The following is a 17262-nucleotide window of genomic DNA, read 5'->3' on the forward strand; positions in this document are numbered from 1 at the left end:
TAGCATATGATGTAACGTACCAGTGGTCCTCGGAACATCAGCTACATGTACAAGCAATTTCAATGTTTATTCACTGCCAGACAGATGATTTTAATAAAAGGAATTCAGGGGCTCTGTTCCTGACCTAAGATGGTTTATTTTGGGACAGTAACTTGACACACTATTGTATTAAAAAATCTGAAAAATGGGGATAAATTCAAGTAGCTTTGCTTCCTCGGCAGAGAAAATAAAAAAATATGGAGGGTATCTAATGTTATAGTCTTTTGTCAAAACTGAGTATGTGAAGTAAAGTATACTGAAATTAGGAGATTACTATGTCCTTAAGTGTAAGATAAACAAAGGATTTTCCTAAAAATCGGTTCATAGCCCTGACGTGAAGCTTGCTGGAAGTGCAGGAAGGTAAATATAGGAGGAATTCACCACAGTCCCAATATAAACTCTTGCCTTGTTCTGCTTCTTGATACATGAATTTCAAGCAGTCACTGGCATATCTCTGCCTCTTTTTTGACTGTTTTGACCACTTTCATCAGTTGTTTCTATTCTGCTCCATATACTATCTGGCCATTTTTCATACTGAGCCTTTGCTTTTTTCTAAGTTGTGCCCCTTATGCAAATTTTACATTGTTAAACTGACCCTTCTGACTTTTCTTGGATTTTCATCATTTGTTCACATTTTCCAGCTATTTTTGCTTGCCTTCTTCTATGTCAGGTACTTGCCTCTGTTTGAAAGAGTTGAGACCTTTGATTTAATAGTCATCTAGCACTGCAATTTTTAAAACAGCCTTTCTTGGTAGATTTTTGGACATTTAGTTTATAATAAACCTGTTACATAAAACATACTGTCATTATTCAGAATATACCAGTTCCCAAATTTCTTGGATTTTGTTCTGGTATCTCTTAAGAAGAGAGTGCCATCAGGTCTGATTGCATTTGTGAAACAAAAAGTTTTATGGTGAAAGCCAGAAGACCCTGTGCTTTTGAACTTTATGTATGGAGCACCTGTGGGTATATCTGGGTCCCTTTGGGGCCTTCATCTAAATTCAGTATTCTCCATAGAATTGTGTGAGTGTTTCATGCCCCTGGACAATGTTGTGCCCTATACTCTATCTATTTATTTAAATTATTTTTGTTTTCTAGGATTAGCAGTATTTTCAATACAATTTTGTGTCTGTTGCCTAGAAAAGAAAGTGTAATGGAAATGACGCGGACTAAATACCTTTAACAGTGTTTTTGTTGTCAAAGACTTATGCGTTGGCTCTCTGATGTTTCAGGTGGACTTCTATCTATGTTGTGAGCAGCATAGCACCTAAAAGAGTATGTTGGAGGCAGTTTACTGTGTTACTGGGTTGTACAATGAAAGAAGGGGAAAATTACTGGTGTTCTTACATATAGAGAATTATTCTGTATTTCATATCTGCTTACTTGTTGAGTAAGCTTGGAAACTGCACTGAAAGCTGAAGGTTATATATTCTTTTTGTGCCTCTGGTTATCATGATGTCATGGCCACAGATCCTGGTCAAAACTGGAGAAAACTGATTGATGTAGAGATTGTTACCAATGGAGGCAACTAGCTGTCCACATCTGAGGACCTATACAAAATACATAATCCCTGTATATTTTTGGGAAATGCATGTATAGTAGCTTCTTCTGAAGACAGGAGTAAAGGTTGTGTTTGAAAGAACATGGTTTGCTGCCATCATCTGAAAGCTGAAATTTATTTTCTTCAGTATTTTGTTTTCTTTTTCTCACTGCTGAGATATAGCAGGAGAAATGCCTGTATTCAGCTGCCAATTATGGATTTAATTCAGTTATTTGTTTTTCAGTAATCTGATTGCCATTAGTGCCTAGTTCACTAATTGTTCACTGTACTCTGTCAGTTTATTATGAAAGTAACATTCTGAAATGAAACCTAATAAAGAAATGATGGCAGCAGTCTGAACAGGTTATGTATAGGAGTTATGAACTGGTTTTTTTTGTTTCTTTTAATGGGTTAATTTCCAGACTGGTGGACAGTCAATTCAGTTATCCATCTAGTAGAATGAATTGAAGAAATCTCTTACCTTTCAAATACAAAATTCTGTTGTGTGGAGTCATTCCATTTTTTAGAGGGATGTCATGTTTTTAAGCTGTTTATTCCACAAATAATGGTGCCTATGCCTTTCTCAGTGTCCTTGGTGGTAATTTAATTATTGAATTCAATTGTTTGCCAAGGAGATGATTTGTGATTTTTAAAAGCATGAGTGGAAATGTCTGTAGTACCACAGACTTGGAATGCAGTGAGAGGGACTTTTTTTTTCACATAGCCTAGGTTTAAGTTGACTGACTCTTGTTTTTATTGACTTGATTGTCTAATCTTAATCCTTGTAAATAAATGCATGGAAATATTAGCCTATATAACACTATTGCTGCAACTCAGTCAACTATGCAGCAGGATCCTGCTTCTGTAGCAGGAAGCTGGTATGGCAGAAGATCCTTCCAAAATGTGTGTCTACATATTTTGTGGACTCAAAAGTTTAAGATCTAGCAATTGTATTACTGGACAAACTAAGCTGGAATTTTCCCCATATGACTGCATTATCAGTTTGCTGCTCAACTGCCTTTCCAGTGGATAGGAAACAACAGGATTGCATTTGGAAGATAGGCATAACACTTACTTTCATCTTTCTGCTAAATTTGGCCATTGAAATGACTGAACTTTTGATATATGGTAGAGGAAATTGCTGTAAAAGTAATATTGTGTTAAAGTTTATACTCTTCAGCCCAGCAGAAGGACTGTAGATTCAACATGCAGTCTTGACCACCCCCACTCATGTGCTCACTAGTGTCAGTGAAGCAGAACTTTATTGTTGAAATCTTATTTTTTATACTGGCATTTCTGTAAAAGCAAGAAATGGAAAAAACCCAACAAGTAAATTCTCAAGCTTAAAATGAGGAGGATGACACTGGGCTACTGCTGATGCCTGGCTGTGTGTAGTGTGTGCATGTGGAAATGGTTTGGGAGTGGTCATCGGCCACTAGAGACCTGTTCTTCTCAGCCCTGCATGGGCTGTAGGTGATGGGTGTGATGTTCATAAAATGCCTGTTTATTTCAAGAAGCTAAAGGTGACCCTTTTATAAACTGGCTCACTAATCTGCCAAGAGAGGATGTGTTCATTGAGTTCCAAGTGGAAAACCAGAGCGCCTTCCTTTTGAAGTATTTTGTGGTAGTGTTAGTGAAATACTATGACATATTTGGTGGGGTTTTCTTGGTTCTATTTCAGGAAGGGACAGATTTTCAATACTTCCAAATGCCTTTCTGAGGTTATTTGGATAATTTAAGGTTTTTCTTTTTTATTGAAGCCTTTTAATAATCTTTGTCTTTAAAAGAGGTCTTCCTGATAGTGGGAGTAGTTACAAATTAAAGTGCTACAGAATAGTATAAGTTGACTAATTGTATGGCATACTAATGTCCTCACAAAAAATAGTAACTTTCCCCAAAAATACATTTTCCAATAGGAAAAGCAGATAAATGTGTGTGTGCGGGGGGGAGTGTGATTGAGAAGCATGAAGCTTTTCCAAGAGGAGAATGGTCAGCCATGAGACAGTAAGTTTGAGAAAGATGTGAGAACAATGAAAATTCCCATTGTTCAAGTTTTATGTTTGTTTTTTGGTTTTCTTACAAACTTAGTCCAGCAATCCAGCATTGAATTTTCCTTTTTCACATTCAGCTTTAAAAAGCATCAATGTCCCTCTGGAAGGAGAATAGGCAACTGGCCATCTCTCATCACTGTGAAACTTTGTAAGAAAGATTAATTTGGGAACTGAATAGAGGAAGAAAACAATACAAAAGGAACTGCTTTTAAACAAAATACACACTTTTGTCATCGTTTGCACTGCTCAATGAAAACAAAGCTGTCCAACATTTAGCTGTGGTGACCCAAAATACATCTGTACAGTGTGCTGGCAGCTGATGTGTGGTAGGCAGTGAAGATAAAACCCATGTTGCAAATGAATAGTCCCAGCAAGGCCTTGAAAAGCACTTGGAGTGAATTCTTAGTTGGGTAAGGAAAGCAGACTTGAAGGGAAATCGTGCTGCTTGCCCTTCCTGATGGCCATGTTCAGCTTGCATTGATGCCCCATAACATCCCCATTGACATAACATAACACATTGGGGCTGTGGCTGAGGTCCTTGAGCCTCAAGGTACCCCAGGGGATTGCTCCTCCTTGTAAGTGAGACATGAAGAAATGGTTTCAAGAGTGTAGCCACTACTAATCAGGCTAGTAAAAGAAGTGTGAAAAATAGCAGTCTGCTTTCAATACTGCATTTGTTGCAAATAACTAAAATGCCATCAGTTTACTATTTAGATGCTGCTGTGGTTACCTGTTTTTCCCCATTTTTATGGCCCGTTTTACGATGCAGGCTTGCATGCTGCTTATTTCTTAGTTCATTTTTCTTAAGGAGCTAGTGAATCCGAGCATTATTATAAATGGCTTGTAACTGCTGTTTCAGTCTAGTGAGATTTATAACAAAATGGATCCTATAGACAGAGTCTTGCATAAACAAAAGCATTTGTCTTCCATCGCTATTTCACTTTCCTACCTACTATCTTGTAGTAGTAGTTTCTGAAACAATTTCGTCTAGAGGCTCAGTTAATTCTAATATGATTCAGGAGGTCATATGAAAGAAGCACAGAAAATTTTTCTGGTTGTTATTACTCTTGTTAAAGATGCTGATGCTCAAGGTTTCTTATTATGTGCCCTGCATCTTTATGTATATAGGCAAAATAATTTTTTTAAAATGTCCTTCAGTTTTGTTAGTGGCTTATTTTCATGCACAAGCATTCCCTGCCTGCCACAGAAGTGTCTGTTACAAAGGGGGCACTGGAGAATGGAAGGTGCTGGTGAATGATGGCCATGTATCTGGGAAAGGGGGTGCTGGTTAGTCATCTAGCTCTTATTTTGACTAACTTCATTGCTTATTTAGCCTCTGTATTCCTCAGTGTCCTAGAAGGATATACTCACTTTTTGGACTTACTTTCCCTTGAATCTTGATTTTTTTTCCCCCCCCATTAATTAGAAATGATGGCATTTTAGAGCCTTTTATTATAAAGAGGCACAATAGGAATATTCACTTTGCCTCTGTTGGGCTTATATTGGCATGTACAATCAAGTCATGATACCTTCACAAGTTAGCTCAGTCACAGCTGAGTTACACAGTTACTCGTGTGCAGCCCTGCAATCTGCAGCAAATTTGGAGACCCTCACTTTCCTTTGGCTGCAGTTACACTCTACTGTCACCCTTGGGTATTACAGACTTTACTTATTGGCTCTTTTCCAGACAAATAATGTGATAGCATGTTTTTGTTTCAGCGGTTGATAATGTTGAAGAATTTAAACAGGTACAAATAAAGATAATTTGAAAATAAAGTCTTAACCATTTGAAAATTTAAAAGTCTCAGTACTTGTGACAGAGCTTGAAAGAATGAAGAGATTTCTTTCAGCTAATTTATTTCATATTTTAAGTCTAGAAACATGCTTATATATATAGCTTATATTAAGTGTTAGCTCTAGCCAGGATAGATTTAAAATAAAAAAAACCCAAAAAAACACAGAAAAAACAATACTCACCATTGTTTAACCTGATGGTAATACAAATAATTAGAATACATCCAAACCCACCAGATTTAAGTATTGCAGACAGCTGTCGCTTATGTAGGCAGCTTTTTATTTTCAGGTGAAAGTTTGATAGGCAAAACAATTTGAGGGGGAAGTTTTTGAAAAAGTTATGAAGTAGACATGACCCGTTTCATTCTAGGTATGTGAATCCCCCTCTAGTGCCTTTATTTTGTGTAGAATGCATAAAAGGTCATCCCCTTTTAGTAAGCAGTAATAATTTATAATCCTCTATGCTGAATCCTATTCAATCTTTAAAAACCAGTAGCTCTTTTGATACAGCTGTGAGTCAAAAATAATCAGCATTGAAATTGGAGTCTTTATTTATCTGTTTTATTTTTGGATTGCAAATATTTTTCACAACTGTTTCAGAATATCATGAAAATGTATATTATAATGATTGTGTAGGCACGTATAAGAATTTAATTGCTTTCTGCATCTGTGTGTGGACTCTGTAACTTTTATTTTTGAGACTATTACTTTGCATTAGAAGCCATTATTTTTCACTTGACAGGATTGTTCAGGAGACTGGAATACAGAAGTGACTTAAAACCAGGTGTTGTCTGGTTTGCTGTGTACGTGAGAGGTCTTGGCTTTGGCTTTTAAGCCTTCCACTGGCTTCCACTATGGCATCACAGTTTCACTCTTGGGTGTAGCCTGGACATTACTGAAGCTTGTGCCTGAAACAACCACTTTTTTATGCCACTGACTTGTAAATGTACCTTTTCATTAAATCGGTTGCTTTTAGACAGAAATTTAATTTTCTTTCTCCTTACTAAAGTTTTTCCTATAACTGTTATAACTGGTTTTTGTAGAACTTCTCTCTGCTGTAAATTTCAGGCTTTTTTATAGTCTTTCTCAGTGCTATTCTAGGTTCTTTTTGAGGAGTACCTGTATAACAGGCACCCTCCTTTGTGCCAGAGTTTGCATCCCATTTCCCTGCCTATCCAAGGAGGTACCAGCCGTGGATGAATGGCTTTGACAATTGTGTTAATTGTTTTTCCAATGTTATGCTCAGTGTAAAATAAGGGTTGAATTTAAAACGGCAGTTGTCCTTTTTCTTTTCTAGTTACCCTGGAGTATTATGCTTCTCTGATCTCCAAATTTTCTTATACTGCTGGAAAATTTACAGTTTCTTCTAGCTGCAGCTAGCTGCAGCCAGTCTTTATCTTTCTTGTTTTCAATAATGCCCTGTTTATCTTTTGAGTCCCTTTGAATTTTCTGATACTTTTGATATAATGAGATTACCCATTTCTCATACCTCTGTGAACCAAGGAACATCCCTATACCGGTTCTGTCTTCCCTGTCTGCACAAGAGCAACTTTCTGGTTATGCAGAGTTCTTTTTCATGTCTTTAATAGTTTCTTATGTTGTTGAAAATGTGTAATGCATTTTGAATTTTGAAAAAAAAAAGGTTGACCTGGGGCATAAATTTCAAAACTAGATTTTTTAATAAAATAAGCCTATGGCAGCAGTAAAACATTAATGTATTTAACATTATTTTGCTCTTTGAGAGGGAAGGATTCCTAATAAAACCTTTTACATCAGCCAGAAGAGCTGAAAGACAATTTTTTCCTACTATGGTGAAGTATAGGTTGAGCTACAGACTGTTGTGTTGGATTTCTGAGTGTCTGACAGGAACATATATCCATTGTCTGAGCAACTGAAAGTAAACCGTGCATTCAGTAATTTATACATAGAGTGTGTCAGAAGCATAAACACTCTTCCATGTGTGTCACTAGCAGTCAGCACAAGTGTTTCTTTGGGACTTCACACTGGAAAAAAATTTCAGTCTGATCTGTTAAAACAGCTGTGAATGTTTAAGTGTTGAATTACATGTGTTTGTCAGTGCTTAGAGGATGTCACTACCCATTTGCCCCAGTAGGATGATACTCAGCTGATTTTAGCTTCCACAAAACCATGTGAAAATAGATGCAACTGCAGTTTAAGCAAAAATAAAAGTTGTTTTACCTTGTTTTATTAATACTCAGGTTTCTTGTATAGATACACATGTATGTTTACACAAGTAAGCTTAGCTGTACTTTCCTGCAATTAAATTTTTGCATTTTGTGTGGTCACGAGTAGTAAAATAAGTGAAGAGAGAAGGAAACCATAAAAATGATTAGGTTAAATTTAACCAAGTAAACTAATAGCATTTCTGTTTCTTAAAAAATGTGTACACACCAGTTGCAAACACATAATATTGGTGTTTACCAGAAAAAGCCAGCCCCTCTACAAATGAGTGTTGAAACACCATTTTTCATTTACAAAGAAGGGCCCCATCATGTTCTTTTGTAAACATTGAGTGATTTCACAAAGTGTCCATATTTTGGGAGAGAAAGAAATCTGTAAGTTTTATGGTACCAGGCTTCCCCAAGAGACAGTGTATAGATGAAAAACTAATTAACTCCTTTCAGTTCCTATAGAATCTTCTAAAGGACCAAGAAAGCAAAAATGTGGTGGTTGTACATTCCCAGTTCACATCTGGAACTTATACTCTCCATATAGGAGCAAAACCAGAAACAATGAAAGAAAGCTCTGACCTGAGATACTCTCCTGGGAGATAATTTTGAGTTTGGAACATGCTCAGAGAAGCACTTGGCAGAAGAACTAAAGACCATTGAAAGAAGTTTTATGTTGTGTCTCTTGAAACTGAAATAAATTTGATGTACTTAAATTATCCCTTCAGACCTCAAGGTTTGTATTACTATGTAATTTTTTTTTTCTCCCTGTTGTGAATTGCCAGAGATTCCAACTAACTATATTAAATTTGTTCTTGTACTGGTTCACATGCTTGGACTGATATGCCTATTTGCCCTATGAAGTCAAGAAACCTTTTTCATAAGGAATTATAAAAACTAAAGAAGTGGATGTAAAGGAAAATAATGCAGACATTTTTACTTTGAGCGAATTAAAAAAAAATTGTTAAAATTCTTTGTTTCATTTTGGTTAGTTTTATAAGGTCACTCATGCAAAATCTTGAATGTTTGTAATGAGATGAGAAGAGCTTTGATTTCAGTAGAAGAAGGCAGAGCATTTTCAGAATAGAAGGAGGTAAGCTGATCTTGAGACCTCTGAAACAATGTGTGCAATACAGGGGTGGAATTACAAGCCACAGCCACACAGCACTGTGGAGTGGGAGGGGTGCATCAGTAGCTTTGCCAATCACAGCTTCAGCTGGAAGACTGTTAATTCTGCTGTGGCAAGGAGTCTGATATTTGAATCAATTGTTACAAGATACTAAATGTTTGCATACCGAGGAAATTGCTTCCACTGAAATCGAAGCAGGTTTCTCCTATTGCATTTGAACCCTTGGCAACCCCCAAAAAAGTGACTATCCAGAACTTAAACATTTGGGATATATTTTTTACAGCTCAGAGGATAATAGTGAGACATGTTGATAATGAATGAAAGGGAAAGAATATCCTCTAAAGGAGATCTTCTAGCAGCTTGTTTTTTACCAATGGCACGCAAGTTATTTGCAGTGCTCGATAAATGATGCTTGGACAGCCAAGTGTATTGTCATTTTCCAGGGATTAGCCTATTAGTTGTTAAGATGCTAGTGGTGATACTCGCCAAAAACAGGGGAACTGACTCTCTTAATTATCCCTGCTCTTTGACTTCATGCTTCAAAAGTTTTTTTATGCTGAAAAGCCTCTTGAGGAGGAAAACAAGTGTTACAAATTGTTTTAAAATACTGATTCTGGCCTCCCTTATGAAATAGCTGTACGAGTTATGTTTTGCAGCTGTTCTTAGAGTTTACACCAAGATCCAACTCTTCCCTTCTTAGTCCCACACATTGAAAAAAGGGTCCTTTACATTGAACAGGCATAGGTGGGAGGCAAATGGTGTAATAGAGGCAGAGATTCACATTCCTGCAGCCAAACAGAAAATGGGAGACATGCCTTTGTATCGTCAGGGTTTTATTGCTTCAAGAAGGTAAGTCACGTTCTTCCCAACAGTGAGTGGGAAAGCATTCCCACATACAGTTAGTGGGCTATGGATACATTTGTTATGGTATTGATAAACCTAAACAGAGTTCATTGATTTCAGAAAGTTACAAGATTAAGAATACCTTTCAAATGCTTATTTAACTTTGTGTTTTCTTCCCTGGTTTGTGTTTTTAGTACTGCTCGGTATTCCTGCCAATACTCTTAGTTCTCCATATCATGCCATTTTTGGCAGCCATGCAAATAGCAAACTAATGTGTTCTGTTCATGTATGTTCAGTGTACTGGAATGTCAACATACTTCAATTCTTAGACTGTCCTAAGTATGAAAATATCTATATGCCAGGGCCTTCAAAACAGTAATATTCTTGTCATGCTCTGATTTTGGCTAGAACATGAGAGATGAAAGATTTTTGGGTAGGCAAGATAGCCAAGAATGAGGCCATTCCTGATAATGTATGGAAATTTTCACTGTGACCTTCTGGTCTCAACAACTTGAATGCATGCAGAGCAGATTTGCCCACAGCAGACAGAATATTTACAAATGTTGGGCTTCTGTTTCACTGTTGGTTTTAAAGCCATTGTTGAAAAGATTCATCATTGACTATATTCTGCTACAGCTATTTTCTTTGATTTTTTACAATTGGTGACAGGCCTTTTGCAGTGAATGAAGCTTGATTCTGTAAATATTTTTGGTTAGGTAGAAATATTACGGGACATGTTGCTTTTCTAGAAGTGTAAGTTTTATTAGTCAAAGGAAGTATGCTTCAGGGAGATGGTATTTTGGTAGAGTAGGATGACTGGAGCAGGTTTCATTCAGCTGGCACTCAAAAAGTCTTGCCCCATTGTTCCATTCTGAGTTGTCAAGCCACCAGTATGAATGCTGGAGGCTGCTTGTCTATCTCAGTATTTTTTCTATTCTGTCAGTGCCTTGGTATTTTGATTTTGTGAGGTCTTAATGTTTCCCAGAACAAAGATTTCCAAGAAACAAAACCCTTTGTTGAACCTAGCAGTTGAATTTTGGGCAGTTTTATTAGATAATACCATTTAGGAGGCCATTAATCTTTAAAATTCTAACCTTTTGTTGAATAAAAAAAATCAACATTCGGCATAAGGTAATATGTGAGCAATTACAGCTGGCAGCCTTTGCACCTGTCTTTGGCTGCAGTCATATACAAATGTAAACAGTCTCAGATTTTTTATTCCTGTTTATCCCATCAGACTGGAAGCAGGCTAAAATTTGTCTGACTTAAGGTGGTATTGGTTCAGATAAGGATTGAAAAAAGCCATATTAAGGCTTTTAAGGAAAGAAAAATGAAAGAGCAATAAACTCCCTCTCTACTCCCTGTTCTTCAAGTACACTTCTAAAAGAAAATCAGAGGTTTATATATCCTCTTGTGGCTTTGAGATTTGAATTTTCAGGAGCAGTAGTGTGTTTGGATACTTTTGCAGGAGAAAGCATGCAAAGAAAGACTTGTCCAGTGGCAAGAATTTTTTGCTCTTTAATAATTGCTCTGTCTCTAAATGGGTGGGAAACTCAGGGTTGAGTGACGAAATTAAATATGTAAATACAAAGCTCTTTGAACAAGAAGTGTGTGGGTGGAGCTGGATTTGGGGGATTTGCTTGCTTTTTTTAGGAGAATGAGCTCCAAAGCTAAAAGTTACAATGATTAGTATTCGGGGTTGTATTAGTATTTAAAGGGTTGGTGTAATCCTGTTGTGTAGTTTCTCAGGCTTTGTCTATATTGAGAAGATGAAATGGGAATAGGGAAGTAATAAACATGCAGACTGAAAAAATAACACACAGCAGCAAATGTAAGAATTACAAAATAATGTGGTTTTCTATGTCTTGGGAAGGTTCTCTCTCTCCTGGGGATAAAGAAAGATGGCTTCCCTTTGTATTGAATTTCACAGAATCACAGAATAAGCTGAGTTAGAAGGGACGACAAGGATCATTGAGCCCAACTCCTGGCTGTGCACAGGACTTGTCCATCTACAGACCCTGTTGTCACTTGGTAAATTTTTTGGGGATCATATTGTTGTAGATTGAAGAATTTCATTCTAACTAGAGAAGATCTGGCAACTGTTAATGGGAAATATAAGGTCCTTCAGTTGTCCAAGAGATACAGGCCTTTTCTTGGCTGGCTGCATTCGTAATGGGGGAAAGAAAAAGGGGGATCTAATGGTGTTGGTGTCGCTGCCCCATAGCAGGGTAATACATTCCAGGGATAACAAATTTGTCTGCAGGGTTTGTTAAAAGTGGATTAGTGTAAGTGCTGGTTTTCCTAATACTCCATGCTCACAGCTCTTTTTAAATACCAAATTCACCACGGACTTAAATAATTAGAACACAAAGAAATGACAATATTCTTCCTCCTTTTTCTTGTGCTATTTCCTTGTATCTTCCCCCCCTTTCTTTTCCTCCCTCATTTTTGAAACAAACAGGGAAATTAAGTACTGAAACTCCCTTATTGCAACATTGCAGTTGAGAATGAAATTGTCAGGATGGCTGCTTATGGTTCCCACAGCCATAATAACTAGGCTAAATTGCATAAAACATAGAATATAGCAATATGGAATATTTCTTATGACACATTATGTATGCTGTGGGAGCCATCACTTTGAAAATCTTTACTTCTTTGTTTTTAAAATATCTTTTGAAATTTAACATTAATGTATTTTTTTTCCTTTTGCATGAAAATTATTTTCTGTGCCCAGTGGTGATAAAAATCAGGTCATGAATGACATCCTGATATCCTTGTGAAAAATGCATAGCAACCAGTCCTTCTTCTTTATTTAATGAAAACTATTACAAGGAGAAATAAATTACATTATGCAGTGAAATGAGAAGGCTAAACAGTGAGCTCCATTACAGCCACATTACATCTCAGTACATTCTTTTAAATGTGGATAAATGCTTTATAAAAACAGGTTCAAATATTACTTCCTTGGCTTAAAGACAACTAAAGGGATACTTAAATTGCATTTGTATTCTGCTGACTCGTGTCATGCCATTTTGCAATCTAGCAAGCCTTTGGTTATTGTACTGCTGCACAATTAACAGTTCCTGTGCCAAGGCTGCACCATGCCGATATCAGGAATGTTACCAAAGCCCTGAGCTGAGTAGAAGTGAATGCTCAGTGATTGCTGAAGCTAACCTCTGCAAGCTGCTATGGCAGCACAGCAAGTCTTGCTCTGTTCACTAGTGTTAGGACTCTTGGGCTGTGCTCATCTCATTTTAGTCTGCTCTCAATGTCATCCTTCCTTTAATCAGTTTGATTGGATTGTAATGTTCGGATGTTTTAGCTGTCAGACAACAGAGGCTTCTTAAGTAACTTGCAGGAGCAGGCAGATTGATCTGATACTGGCCATGTGAGAGTCTGATTATTTCTGTTTAGTTCAGGAAGATAGATTCATTTTCATTGTCAACATTACTGTTATTCTTCAGGTTTTCCACCATCCTCCTCCTCTTACGACTCCCTTTTAAATCAAGAGGAGTTTGTATGGAGCAGCAGGACCATTTATGATCAGCAGCAGGGTATTGCATTTACAATGATTTGTTTAACTTGCTATAATTGGAGTTCAAGTGCAGAAATTCTGTTTGGTTTTATCCAGTTATGATAAGAAACTAGAATATTTGTAAGGGTCTGTGATATTTTGGTGTCCAGCTATCATTGGAGCTTTATGAATGTTTAAGTGTCTTTATTGTTATTCTTTATTCTGTATTCTGATGAACAGAATGATAACAGCTGTTTTACATTTTTAGTTGAGATTTGGCCTTCTCCCTAAACATCCTTACCACATTGTTGTCTCATTTTGGTAGATTTGCTTTCCATACTATGGTAGCTCCAAGCAGCTCCTGTCAAAATGTGGAAGATTCTGGATAAACACAGCTTAAAAACTATTTCCCTCTTCAAAGAGGATGCAATTTATTTAATTTGTTAATTCTAGTTAAAATGCCAAATTAAACTTTAAAAGCACAGTGCTATGTGAAATGCTTTAAAAACAGTTGCAGCTTTAGATGGCTTCACAGGTGTTATCTTTGGTGTTATCTTTGCAATTGCTGACAATCTTGAATTGGTGTTGGAAGGTGTACTGTGTGAGTAGCTCTGACAACCACGGCTTCAAGACTCCTTGTTTATAGGTCAAGGTGGGGTTTACTGTTAGTAAACCCAACCATTTTTATGGTCCTGTACTAGCATGAAGGTACTAACTTGTACATTTGTTTTCCATGAGCTGGCTGTCTAACTCGGAAGGTCTTTTAAAATATCTAAGATTCAGAAGAGGGGTAGAAAGAAGAGAGAAATATTACTGTTCATTGGGGGTTTATCCATTTCATTTTTCTCTGAAGCAAGAAGTATCCCTTAAATGTAACAATGAGGTTACAGGTGTGAGGTTGGTTCATGTCTCCATGCAGGAGCTTCTGAGGATCAGGGCTTTTGTGGCCCAATTCTCAACTTGAATCCAACCTAGCTTTTTGGGTGCCATTGTGCCTTTAACATACTGGACTGCATGGTTCAGTTTTAGGAGTTGCTGATGGACCTGTGCTTGGTCCTTCCTAAATAATGGGTATTTTCTGAAGGTGTTACTTTCCTATCTAGAAGATAGGCTATAGTGTGCCCACAACTTCTCTGACTGGAGACGGCTATGGGTCTAACTAAAAGTACAGAACTGAACTTACTGCTTTACTTTATTTTTAAGGTATGCAACAGTTTTATTAATTTTATTTTCTGTTGGATTTCTAGAAGAAGAAAATGAAACTTGTCAGGTTATGATGTGTATATGGTATATGTGTATAATAGCCAATGCTCATCTGTAAGAGCAGTGAAAAATCACCTGTGCAGCATAGATGCATAGGCAAGAGCAAAAGGAAAAAAACTTCAGCCCAGTTAATTCTGGTCAGCATACAGAAAATCAGCTGACAGTTGAAGTATGAGCTTTTAAGGAGAAGAGAGAGGGTTGCTCAAAGATACAGCTATTTTAATTGAATTATTTTGAGAAATAGCTCAGCTACCTAGCAGCTGAAGTTAATATTAAATATATTTTGTTATAAAATTAGTTTTTCAGTTCTTCTCAAGTTTTTTTACAATATGGCCATAACTTATACTGTCAGGTGATTACTCATTTAGTAAAAAAGAGATATTTCTTATGGTAATAAATGTTTTGATATTTTAAACTGGGATTTTTTCATTTCTTTAATGGGGTGAAAGTTTTCACTTAGTTGTATGGATTTTTTTTAAAGTCATGCATTATTGAAAGTTCAGTGATTCTGTAGCAGAGTTGCTAGTGTGTTGTTATTTACACTTGCTTCTGATGGTATTTGCTAAAATTTGGAATGTTGGTGAGCTGACTTATAGTCAGCACCTATATATAACAGGACCCTGGTTGTTTTAACCCCATTTTGAAACAGAGCATATTTACTAGGGGTTTGGGGCAGAGGGGGAAGGGGAGGGTGTGTTTGATTTTCTATTTGTTTATTGAAAGTAATACTTATAAACTGGATGTCATAATTGCGTGATTTTGAGATATTGTAGCACTTATAATACTATTTGTGAATTAGTTTATTTGCTTTATTCTTCTGTATGAAACTGCAATTCTTTCCCTCCTCTCAGTGTCTTGAATTGTGTAGCAGATAAGGGGTTTTAATCAGTATTTGATCAGAAGATTTGTTTTGCTATAGAGTGTGTCATAAGTTAAGCAAAGCATACAGTAAATTATTGTCTTTTGCGTAAAATTCTCAGGCACAAGTTCTGACATCAGAAGAAAAAGTCATAAATCCTTGCCATTGCACTTTGACATATTAAAATAAAAGATGCAAAGGATAAGATCTTTTTTTTTCCTTTAGGAGGGGTGATTTGCAAGAAGGACCACAGATCGGAGGAGAACTGGGATTACAGTGACAGAAGTGGTTATTGACAGCTGCCCTTTCTCATAGTTGTGTCATGTTTCATCAGCCTTTGAAAATCTTGAAGGTATCAGAATAAAGCTTGAGGCTCAGATAACATAGTGTTACACGTGAAGAACTAATTAACCAAACAGACTTCTTATTTTACACAACAGGATGGTTTCAGTTCTTGGAAGGGCAAAGTCAGCCTAGACTCCAAATATGGGCACATAGGTAAAAAATCCTTAATTCACCAGTGAATTTTACAAAATGTTTAGAAGGAGAAAAAAAGAGAGTAACTGGATTATGATGAATTCCACCAAAATATACATAAGCAAACATTATGAAATTTTAGCTAAACAATTTAGGGCAACTGAAGTTTCAAAGTACTCATTAAATTCTGAAATCTTAGAGATAGCTTATTGAATAATTATGAATCTTTTTTTTTCAGAAAACCTTTAAATTAATGTCCCATTTAAGAGTCTCATTTAAGGGCCAACCTGGAACTTAAGCCTGGAAATACATCTTCAATGAATTTTTAGCATAGAGCTGTCTCTAATATATATCATAGTAAATTCATACCACCTACATTTTTCTTCTTCAAAAATCAATGCAATATATTCTCCTCTGTGATTTTGGTGTTGTGCTTGATAATCAAGTTTTTTGTTTTCCCTGTTACTGAGCACAGCAATGGAAAATATGTGATGATATGGCTATTCTTCAGTGAAAATCAAATGTATTGCAGGCTGTAGAGCTTTGGTCCCACACCTCTCTCCTGTAATTTAAATCTCAGTATTTTTAGATCATTGATGTAGTTAGTGGTTTCTAGTGCCAAGTAAGACAGATTGTTTCACTGCAGGTAAACACAATTTTTGATATTATAGAAGTTTTTTTAAAATAATATTTGAACTTCTGGAGACTTCAATCTATATAACAAGATTTAAAGTACTGGAAAAGCTCACTGTTTTTCTGATTGTTTTTTAAATGTCCTTTTGGATTAAATATATATATATTTTCTAGTTTAAATTCAATAGAACATATTCATTGGAGACATTGGCTTGAATATTTGATTTCTTCTGGGTATTCATTGCTCTTTTATTAGTTCATGTGTCGTGAAGCTTTCTGGCTGGGTGTTTGTGGGGTGGCAAATTACGCTTTTTATAAAACTACTTATCTCTCTCATAAATATATCATAATTTCTTTTCCTGAAAAACACAATTGGGCATTGAAACACTTCTGCCTTTTCTTTTGTTCACGATATCACAGGGAGCCTGGAATTACCCACTAGAAAAGGCAAACATAATGTTGAAACTGCAGGGTTTCTGGCAAGATCTTTTCAGAAGCCAGAGCTGCAGATCTGAACTGGCATTGCCTGTTCTGTGAACCTGAGCTTCTGCCTTTTTTCTCTTGACTATTGTAACTGCTTCTGAAGAGGATTTCTTCCTCTTGCTGGCCATGGAGGTGACATTGAAAATACTGGTATTTCATAGTTGAATGTCTTCCTTTGTTTCTTCAGCAGATGATTACAATGTGTAGCACATTGTCCTGATGCTACTAAGAAGAGAATGTGGTGTATAACAATACATATTTTAGGATGACTTTTAATCTCTTTTTCACATGTCAGAAGTTATAAAGCTCAATTTGTTTTTTATTTTGACAAGTGAGAATAAATTGAGGTTATTTGGCACTCCAGTGCTTGGAGCATTATGCAAAAATGTCTGATGATTTCATTGGCTTTTGTAACATGCATTTAATCATTAGACCTTTTGACTTCTAA

At 36.4% G+C, this 17262-nt stretch overlaps 1 protein-coding gene across 29 annotated transcripts in view; it reads left to right on the top strand.

Moving 5' to 3' along the window:
* The window catches only part of ARPP21 (cAMP regulated phosphoprotein 21), a 140967-nt gene that overhangs the window by 11708 nt on the left and 111997 nt on the right, over positions 1–17262 (top strand). For 2 of the 29 annotated variants that reach the window (XM_021553228.3, XM_021553227.3), the window contains exons 1-2: positions 2331–8349; positions 15447–15573. The exons of 23 other annotated variants lie outside the window; for them this stretch is intronic. The gene's annotated coding sequence lies outside the window, so the exon portion shown is untranslated. Of the gene's footprint in view, positions 1–2330; positions 8350–15058; positions 15574–17262 lie in introns of those variants that run through there. 4 more of the 29 variants (XM_077786524.1, XM_021553232.3, XM_021553231.3 and 1 more) reach the window with 3 other exon arrangements.

Source organism: Lonchura striata, chromosome 1 (genome assembly GCF_046129695.1).
Source record: "Lonchura striata isolate bLonStr1 chromosome 1, bLonStr1.mat, whole genome shotgun sequence".
NCBI classification, from domain to species: Eukaryota; Metazoa; Chordata; class Aves; order Passeriformes; family Estrildidae; genus Lonchura; species Lonchura striata.